General features: G+C 35.0%; 1 protein-coding gene across 1 annotated transcript in view; it reads right to left on the reverse strand.

Annotated features, from left to right (window-relative positions):
• LOC150083652 (aryl hydrocarbon receptor protein 1-like) overlaps nucleotides 1-10,903 on the reverse strand; it is a 282,715-nt gene extending 271,812 nt beyond the window's left edge. The window contains exon 1 of the mRNA XM_090378555.1: nucleotides 10,848-10,903. The gene's annotated coding sequence lies outside the window, so the exon portion shown is untranslated. The remainder of the gene's footprint in view (nucleotides 1-10,847) is intronic.
• Nucleotides 10,904-11,258: the final 355 nt, after the last annotated feature.

Raw genomic sequence — 11,258 nt, forward strand, 5'->3', positions numbered from 1 at the left:
TACCGTTTTCCAATAAATCTCACTCATTTTGTACCGTATCTACCTTATTCACGAAACACGCATGGATGAGAGAAGAGGGCGGAAGGCAGTTAGGGCAGTTTCTCAAATACCCGAGGTCATCGCTAGTTGAAGTGTGTCGATTCCGAAGGTGTTAGTCGCACGTGCGAGAAACGAGTGAAACGAATCCGGCAGGGAAATGTCGATGAATCCGTCAATCAAAAGTCGCACTGCGCGCGGTCTCGAAAGGGCAACAGAACGGGGGCTTCAGTGCAGTTGCTCCATCCACGCTGACTGGCGGCACGACATATGAGGCCAAACAGCGAATCGAATTTATCGACAGGGTTGAGTGCTTTACTTGGAGACGCCCCTAGGGCGCTCATGTCACCTCCGGCTGAATATTAATGGTGGGAGGGGGAAAGAAACGGATGTCCTTGCTCACGCAGTCCACTGTTGAGACCGTAGGGTGGCAGCCATAAAATGTTCTAAAGATAACAATCAGCGCCATGTTGGCCTTTTCCGACAAAAATCGATAGGACGTTGAAATGAATTATTCAACATTTGTTAAGTAAAGATCGAAGGACAACAACGTTGGTTTGATTGTTTTTCGTTTGGCTTTGTGTTGTCGTTCTCGTTCTGAAACTACTACCGCTGTGAAATGTGGTAGGGCTAAGCTTTTCATCGGGATTCCGGTTAATCATTCACATACGCTTAAATTATAGTAGCTGAGGTGATCCGAGCTGAATGTCCTCCAATCAGTTTGATCGCAAAGATATTTATATCGCTTTAAGACAACACGCTACGATGTGTGTGTGTGGGGAAAGGGGAGAAATATAGTTTTCCGAAATGAACCCTTACGTTTCAGTTTAAGTAAAACAAAATTTTCAGTACAGATTGAAGTTTGCCGCACTTCTGCGAGAGTGGTTTAAAGTAAAAGAAAAAAAGATAGACGAGAACAGTCGGCAGCGAGTGTAATTTCAGTTCAAAAATTTCTGAACGAAACGACAGGGCAGATTGCCGCCATGAACTAAAAATAGATCATCTTTGTGGAATACACCTCGGAATACAACATTGACAGGGATGGTGCCCGTTTTCAAGGAAACAATATGTAAAAAATGAAAAATCGCAGCACTTGGTGTGTCATTGCCTATACTACCATGAACGGCTTCTGTAATTGGGCGCGGTGTTTTAGACCCATATGAGGCCACCTGTGCCATGGTATGGGAGTGCTGTAATCCAAAACAAGAAACAGAAATAATTTTCGGTAAATAAATTTCCGTTTACTTTCCATACGGCCGAGGCCAGAAGAGTTTACATATTCATTGTGAATGCATACACATTTAATTAAGGGCAGCCAGATTTTCAGCACCACAATTCACAAACGGGTGTGTGCATTTTTCATGGCTGCGTACATGCTGAAACCTGCAATTTCATAACTTGAGAGCGCGCATGCCAATCTAAAGTTCTGCGCGGGTCCACTGTATTACACCACATTTTTTGTACCCGTTTAAATAAAAAAAAAAAAAAAAAAAAAAAAATTAAATGACGTATTACGAAAATTTTTATTCAATTTTTTTCACGTTAATAATAATACAATAATTAGCTTTAATTTAAAATAAATCAATCAATAACATTAATATTTTATTTTATCATATATAACATGCAAAAATAATGAAAAAAAAAATATATATATATACACACACACACACAAGATCGTCCCAGGAATTTATAAAGGAGGAGGGCTAAAGGAGTGTTTCAGAGAATCATTAAGCTTTAATCATGTAGCAATAAAGAAATTCACATTATTTTTATCATAAGGGGACGGGAGCTATAGTTTCTTTAGCCTCTACCTGGGACCACCCCTTGTATATACTGGGTTGTTTTAAAATAAGTTTCCCTATTAGGGAGACCCTAGTGTCAAAACAGTTAGGGTTAGCGCTGTGAAAATCGGTATATGTCATTTAGGGTATGGGGAAGCGATTTGTAGAAGAAAAAAATTAGTTCAAATTTCCGCCACCAGGGAAACGGTTCTGCTCATATGTAAAAGTTGTCATTTACTTCAAGACATGCTGCTTACGCAAATGACATCCTGTTATATAAAAGCACAAAGTTCAACGCCACCGTCAATAACCGTTATAGCTCTTACAAAAAAGGAACGTGCTCTTTTAGTAAAACTGTTCTACCAGAATAATAGTAACGCTAATGCAGCACTACGTGAATATCGGAAACTTAAAGGACCTTTGACTTTGTCAGTGGGGCTTCGAAAACTAATAAAGAAATTTGAAGTGACTGGAGAGTTAGGTCTAATTCCAGGGGACCAGACGACCACATATCGGAACGGAGGTAGTGGATGAAGTAATATATATATATATATATATATATATATATATATATATATATATATATATATATATATATATATATATATATATATATGAGGTAAAAGTAATAAATCTATTGAAAAGTGCGAAGATGGAGGCGTAAAAGTACACAAAATGCCAAAACTAATAGGAGTAGGATAGCAGATATTGGAGATATTGAAAGCGAGAGAAAGAATGTGAATATCCTATATGATATAATGAATTAAACAAAATTATAGGCCGAATTTGTTAGGATTTATTTATATACACGTTTCTCACACACGGCACACAGACCCTAAATAAAGGTGAGAACGCTAGGAATTACATAAAATACAAAACAGTAGTAATCAATGTAGAACTAGAATTAAAATATATACAAAATTTACAATAAGAAAAGTGAGTAAGGAGCAAATTCTTATAGATAGATGGATTAAGAGTAAAATCAATATTGTACTTATTCATTACCTGAAGAAAACGAAATAGAGGACTACCAAGTAAGTGACGAGTACGAGGAACAGGCAGTGAGAAATTAATTTTATAACGAGAATTTAAACGGAGTATAGCGAAAGATATTTGTGCAAGAAGAGATGGAGAATCGATAACAGAGTTTATGATATTGTAAACAAAAAGAGACCCATGGAGTTGTCTAGAGTGAAGAGGAATGATTCTGAAGCGACCACAAAGAGCACCATAATTTCGACAGTGAAAGGCAATATTTTAGACAATTAGAGAGAAGGGAATTGTAAAGTAAAAAAGATTAGATTAATATTTGGAGTAATAGCAAGCATCAGATAAGGGTGGGATACTTTGGTTATAAGTCCAGAAAAGGGAGGAGAAAAATTATAAAATTAAAATCTGGTTTAGCTGAAAATTAATATTGATACGTAATCAGGTATTTATACATAATCATGTATCAAAAACTGTGTTTCTATACTTGTCCCTGCTTGTGGAAGAAAAGGAATTTTAAAAATAAAAATAAGTGGGAGCAAATATGAGGGTAAAGCAGTAGAACTTCCATAAAAATATGGACAAGGTAGTCCCAACGCAGTGTTTGTTGTAGAACATAAGAAATTAAAGTAAATTAAGAAGTAAAATATTAATAAAATTAAAATAAGTGCTTACAGTGTAACTTAGATGCAATAACAACTGGTTATAAGTGAGAATTAGTAAATGACGTAATTTAGCAAATTTTTTGGGAGAATTGTATAATTGTTTGCTTACATTATCTTCTAATTTTACATTCTTATACAAATTGTCCCAAAAACTTTGCTAAATTCTCACTTATTCCACCTGTTATTGCATCTAAGTTACACTGTAAGCACTTATTTTAATTTTATTAATATTTTACTTCTTAATTTACTTTTATTTCTTATGTTCTACAACACACACTGCATTGGAACTATCTTCCATAAATTCCCTGGTCTGTCTGTCTGGACGAAAAACCCAAGTTTTCCGGTCAAAACCTTGCTATCTCCGTCTAAGACCGACTAATTCAGGCACGGAGAGAAAAAAGCCAATTAAAATTCCTAGTGTCATTGATGGGATTCCAACCCGGGTCGTTTCCATCCGGTGTGGGGATTTTGGTTGGTTTTTTTTTTTTTTTTTTTTTTAGGAGCATTAGCAACTAAGGCCATATTGCTCAGGGGATATGCGGTGGTCATTCCTTGACCTTTCCGCATCCTCCGTATTTGTTGGTCACGGGCTCGAGCCCCGGTCTAATCAAGAAGCGTGTGCTACGCACTGCCGCTCCTGCCCACCTGGCTACGGAGGCGCCCCGGTGTGGGGAGGTCGGTGATTATAACCACTGTGCTACCTGGCAGACTTTAAAGAAAAGACATGTAATGCCATGTGTTTAAGGTTGTTTCGGGATACAGGGGTTTCCCACATTCGCCACTGTCTTCTGCAGAAGGAGGCTTTCGCCAAATGCCTGTCGTGTGTGTAATGTTGGTTGTGTAGAGGTGCTATGTAATGTTATGTTTCAAATTGAGGAAAGACATGTAGGATAGACGTGCGGAAATTTGCCTTTAGCGAGCGGTTGGTTGGTTGGTGGAACAGACTTCTCCCTTGTCGTGGAAGTTGAATGCCTAAATAAGTTTATGGCTCAGCTGGACAGGTATTTCGAACGAACAGAGGGGTGAAGTGGAAGTGGTTTATTTTTATTATTTTTTTTATTTTTGGCTGATGCTGCATAAGCTTGCTTTCTTGCATCAAATGCCTCTACTAATGCTAATGCTAATGTACAGAAGGGACAAAAAACTTTCATATTAGGCCCACCCAAGACCAAAATTTTAAGCCTGTTTCCCTGGACGAAAAATCCGTATTTCCCCCGTGCTGTCTACGCCTTACCTTGCTATCCACGCCTGTCTGAATAACTAACTCAGCACGGAGTGAAAAAGCCCATAAAAGTTCCTCGCGTCATTAACGGGATTCGATCTCCCGACTTTTTCCACGTACAGAAAGGACAGACAGGATAGGAAGGAAGATAAGTTAGGCTTTTGGTTACGAGAACATATAATCTATATTAATGCACCCGGTTGACGTGCATAGCTTGTGTAATGTTCAGTCAGTTTGGTGTGACATAAAATCTGGGAAAACAAAAATGAAAGTAGGAGTATTTTTTATAGGCAAAATGACTGTGATGAGTGTAATAAACATCTATACAAACAAATAGAGTTGGCCCGTAAATCAGAATAACTTATAATGGGAGATTTTAACTTTTCAGCTGTTGACTGAAACTTGTGAGTTTGTCGCTTCCATAATAACAGAACTTTTCTGGATTTATTGCATGACTGTTTTCTATGCCAGCTTGATAGAAGGGCAACAAGAGAAATCAATACTCTTGATCTGATTATCAGACCTTCATGCATTATGAATATTCAGATGAATAAACCAACAGGTAACAGTGATTACGTGTACTGGTGGGGGATGCCATATGATGTGACTACAGTGGTCTTAGCTTTTAAATTCTTTCTGGTGCTCCTAAGATGATGATGTTACCACCTGAAATTTCATAATGAGAAGCCTTCAGGGGGGTAATCTTAAATGCTTTTTTATACGAACTAAGTTATATTATTAAAGATTTAGACCGAAATGGATTTCAAATGAGCTGATGAGATGTGTGGCAGGGACGAAAAATGCATGGAATTATTATATTCTCTATGAACATAGTAACCTATAGTAACTACAAACTACTCTACAGTTACGTCACTTAGGAAGTTAGGGATAGACAAATAAAAAGGGCTACAAATTGAATTATATTCCAATAATTATTATTTGTGTATTTTAAATCTAAAGTATTTTAGGTTAAATTTACTTTTAGGCAAGATGAAAAATTAATTATTAATTAGACATATTGGATGATAATTTTCAGATATAGATTTGTAACCAAAACTGAAATTTAACCTAAAATACTTTACACTTAAAATACGCAATTAATAATTATTGCAATATAATTCAATTTGTAACCCTTTCTATTTTTCTACTCCTGACAGCATGGTCTGATGATGGGTATCGGTAAGATGTCTGAAACGTCACCTTAAATGGATAGTGGTCTGGGCTATAATAAATAAGTTTAATAAACTATATTATTAATTTCACTTGGTATAAGAGTGGTTATTAGTTATAGTAATTAATCTTCGTTGTAACAATATTCTATTATCATATCTGACATTAATTATTTTTAAAATTATACGAATGGCCTATAGTTTCCTATGATTATCTAAGCCCGCTAGTCCAAACTTAATATTATCTGTCTTGATAGTTTATCAAACTAGATGCATTACGTTGGTATGGAATCCAAATCTGCGAATTATATTCTATAACAGGTAGGTAATACTGCCATTTTATAATTTTTTTAATAAATCAATATTTTTAAAATTTCAGCGTATTCTTTTTATTAACCCAAAATGCTTCCCAACCACCTTAACATTTCCATTGATATGATTTTTGTAACGACCAGTGTGATGAAATATCGCTATAAGTTACGTATGATTTTATTTCTATATATTGAAATATTGAAGTAGTCCATAATTTTAAACAAATGTAAAACACACAAAATATAATATTTTATATAATATTCATAGACTTGACTTATGTTAAGTCTATGAATATTATAAAGGGAGGTGCCCATGTATATTTAGCTGGATTAAGATTTAAATTATTATTTTTTTATCCATTTTCCTAGTTTCTGTAAATATTCATTAAGTAACACAGTCACTAACTGAATGTATAGTAATGTAAATTTTTGTATTGTCGGCATATGTTAATATTTTAATTTCTGAATGATTCATTACTGTAACTATATCGTTTAAAAAGATTGAAAATAATACACACCCCATGATGATCCCCGTTCGGCACTTCGTTCACATTAATAATAGCAGTTGAATATCAGTTAACTAATTTAATAATGACATGATTTGATAAACATCTTAGTAACCATTTTAATGTTGTATCTTGAATATCATAATGACTGTCATTTAAGTAATAGGAGATCGTGATTAACCGAATCAAATGTTTTTATTTATATCGAGGTAGATAGTGTCTTGTTGGAGTCCTTTATCCAAATCATCTTGAGAATATCAGATATCAAAAGATGTAAAATGGTGCTGTTTCCGTGATGTGTCCCACATATTAGGCAAATGAAAATTAGGCAGATAGCTGATCGAAGACAACTTTCTCCATTATCTTAGCTAAACTATAGATTAAACATATTAGATGATAATTTTCTTAGTAAACATTTTTTAAAAAATGTTTACTAAGCCTGGTGGTATATTATCTGTTTTAAATGAAAAATTAAATAAATGTAATAATTGGTCAAAAAGCAGTTTCCAAAATGCAAAAATTTCATAGCGCTTTCGTCGCGCTGTCTCCTTATCATGATAAGATGATTGATAATCATGATAAAAAGGCCGCAATTCGTAATTCAGTGCTCTAATTTAGTACAAATTTTATACCATACTGAGCATAGCTGTTAACAGTTATTCTTTAGCCAAGTAGTAAAATCTTTCGTTTTGTAGTTAAACGTACGAAGACACTGGGTGCTTCAGAGTGATGGCACTCATTTTTGGAATGAGAATACTTAATAGGCTAAACTTCGAAATTAAATTGGAACACGGGCATGCTTTGTTTGTTTTTGTGGTGACTTTCTTGACAATTCTCTGTTGGTTTGATTAAGTGAAGTTGTCTCTTGGTGCCATTTGTGGTGGCCTCGAGCGTCCATTGGCACTAGTAGCTTTTGTGTATTCTCGGCTTATAGCGTGGCAAGACTTCATAATGTCACCTCTGCAAGCTTCCAGAGGTAGCATTATATTCTGGAGAATGTACTCTGTTGATATATGATGGTTAATTCTTTTTATTCTTCTCAACATCGCCAAGGTGTTACCAACGTCGGTCCTGTATCCTGTATCCAAATTAAATTTTTATTTTCATAGTGAATATTACTCTGATTCACAGATATTGACTTAAATGATCCTTAAATCTTCCTGACCACCCTAGTCACTTGAATTCAGTTCCGTAGTGTAGCATTCTCAATCGGTGTGCTGCCATGAGCTTACAAGGGAGTAGGAAATTTTTTTTTTTTTAATGAACTGTTCTTCAAGTTACAGAAATTGGATAACTCTGCTATATACGAAATATTGTGTGATCAGTATTAATTGTTCCTCGTTATTTTTTATCTGTGCTAGCATACTTTCCTGTAGGTGTTTTTAAATTGTCTTTCCTGCTATAAACGCTTCTTTGGTCTACTTTGGCTCCGTAGTCAAGTGGTCACGCGCGAGGGTGCATAAGTACACGCGCTTTGAGCGACCGTGTTTCAAGCCACGTGACTACTAAATATGGTGCTGTTGTATTCAGTCTATCCTGTGCCCGAGGGGGTCACCCCGGAGTATAAGCAGAAAAGTTATTTATTTATTACTATGATAAACAGATCTTTTTATTAGTTTTGAATTTTAGGAGCATCAGCAACTTAGATCATATTGCGGCATGCCAGTGTGTATTCACAGGCCAATTTGCATGTTGTGCGGGTTAAAAACCCGGATTTACTTATGGGGAAAACGCTACTTTCTCTGACTGAGAACAGTTAACTACAGCCTCCATTGAAGAGGACTTTAGATATTATTCCAGTCTTCGATGGGAATCGAACCTAGATCTACAAACGAGTGACAAGTGGTGAAACCTATACTATCACAGGAACACATAGTTTTATTGCCTTATATGTTTTGTCATCTACACCAAATTATTTCAGATTATTATATTATGGTTTCCCGTATTTGTATTTGTGTGTGTTCTCAGGTCGATTTGCTTGTTTTGCTGGACGAAAAAACCCTAGTTTATGGGGGGGAAACCTTGCTATCTACGCCTGAGACCGACTAACTCAGCCACGGAGTGAAAAAAGCCCATTAAAGTTCCTCCCGTTATCGACGGGATTCGAACCCGGGCCTTTTCCACCCGGTGTGGGGAGGACGGTGACGATACCACTGTGCTACCCCGCGCAGACTGTCTTCTACACTAGTGCACGATTGGTTAACTCCGTTTCCAAAATACAGAACTGCAGACAGCAGTATTTCTCGTAAAAGTAATAAATAGACCGTAGTCGCTGTAAACTTAATAATAATAATAAATTGTTATATTTCTATTTGACCGAATGCTTTTCACCTTCGTTTATTTCGCCTTCAAAAGCAAATCACAGATTCTAAAAACATATTAACATTTATGTAAAAAGCATACAAATTACGTAAGATTTTTGCATAAAATACGAGAAATACAGAAAAGTAATGTTAAGGTTAATGTGTGACAACCAGAACTGTCTGCCTGGTTTGGACCATTTTGCCTGTCAGTCAAAATAAAACGTTAACTGTATATTTGCATATGCCACATTATTCTAATTACTGCATTTATTATAGCTTATCTAGATAAAGGTGTTTCTCATAAAAATATTGTTTGTTTTAAACAATATTTAAAATAAAATAAAAAACACTGCTACAAGGGGTATAGTAGTACCTTTTTTTATAGTGATGGCTACATAAATATACTTTTATAAGATATTGCCCTATCGAAATTTTATATTTCTCTAATTGGCCTTCACGGTTTTACTAGTGAATACCACTCAGATAAATGTATCAATTTCATTGACATTTTAGGGGAATGGATATCACATTAAAACAGAAAGTAAAATTTGACATATCTAGCGAACTTTGTTCAAAATATCATTTTGCGTCGAGTACTTTTTCTAGAAGAATTAAAATTAATGCATATAAAAGATCAGGAAAATCAATAATTGTTTATAATGTAATTATTTAGCAATGTGTGAAAAGGTACAAAGATTGAACATTAATCTTCTGATATTCAATGGAGTTAATTTAAATTTTATACGAAGCGGGGTATAATTTTTAGCCGAAAACTATTTTATATTTAAAACAAATAAATTATTCTCACAAATATAATTTACGCTCCTCCAGATAATTTACATTTATCTCTCCCAATCCATGTGAATTATGTATCGGTAAATAGTATTCCAAGAAGGGTGGAATTGTCATCTTGTAAATATGTGTCAAACTGGGTATTCAAAAATCACTCAGTATTCCTTTGAGTGAGCCTTACCGACTCATCTCACTGTTGGTTTGTATTGTTTATCAAATAGGCTGGGATCTTGAGCCACCCTTATGTAGGTATTTCTATTTCAGTCAGTTATCTTGAAACAAGATAGTCATCTCTCAAATTATAAGCAACACTATTTAGAAAGCTTGTATCTGTATCCCAAACCAAATGTCAGGTAGGTCTTAAGAGTATTCTGATGGAGGAATTTTTATTGCTGTGTCATCCTTGAAAGAAATGGTGACTATTCAAGCATTCCTACCTATTTAGAACTCTAGTATCTTCTGATCCCAACAGAGTATTCTGATGGAGGAATTTTTATTGCTGTGTCATCCTTGAAAGAAATGGTGACTATTCAAGCATCCCCACCTATTTAGAACTATAGTATCTTCTGATCCCGACAGAGTTAACATCGTATGAGGGCATTGCAAGATATTCTGATAAGAATATTTTTCGAGCTGCCATCTCGAAGGGAAAAAAAAGCCTACAGTAGCTTCCATTACTCATTATTATTTAGAACTTCTTGTTTAAATGTAAATAACATCGACACATTTATACTATCAGCGACGATGAGAATATCAGCTCAACAATTTGGGAGAACTTATAAAAGTACTATTTATCGAATGAGTGAATGATTTTGACTTCCGTGGCAGTGGCAGAGGAATTGATGCCCCAAGTGAGCTCTGTATCGAAAGGCGCAGCACTAAACTAAATTATAATATAACAACATAAAAAATAAATCTATAATGGCAGAATTTACTATAAATTTAAAACAATTCTAATGCGTATTATTTATCGCTACATAATTTTTCAATCATTTATCAGTAAGCCTTTGATATTTTTATTTTGTTAATATTTGTGTCTGGAAATAAATAGTGACAAAACAGAAAATAAAATTACCTTGGAAATAGCTCTTAGTTCGAAGGTAACTCACACTTAGCCTGAGAATGGATAATTTGTCTAGTTTAGACAAAACACTTTGTTCGTATGGTAGAAGACTAGCCAGTGTGTCTAACTCGGCATTCAATCTTTCTCGATGTCTTTTACTAGGATTGGATTTTGTCTGTCCATCCTTTGGTGGCACTCTAACACTGAAATAAATAAATAAGCTATTAAAATCCTCAAAATAAAGTAGCAAATATAGTTTCGTATATGTATATATAAATAGAGAACGTAATCTGCGCTAATTTTTTATTATTTTTTTTTATCGAATTAAGCAATATACAAGTATTATATTGAATATAATTTGTTTTAAAACGTAAATATCTAACGGCCGTGAAAATGGTATTGGGGCGGGGAAAGAGTAGGAGT

The sequence above is a fragment of the Mastigoproctus giganteus genome, chromosome 7, assembly GCF_048544385.1.
Source record: "Mastigoproctus giganteus isolate SK-2022 chromosome 7, ASM4854438v1, whole genome shotgun sequence".
NCBI lineage: Eukaryota > Metazoa > Arthropoda > Arachnida > Uropygi > Thelyphonidae > Mastigoproctus > Mastigoproctus giganteus.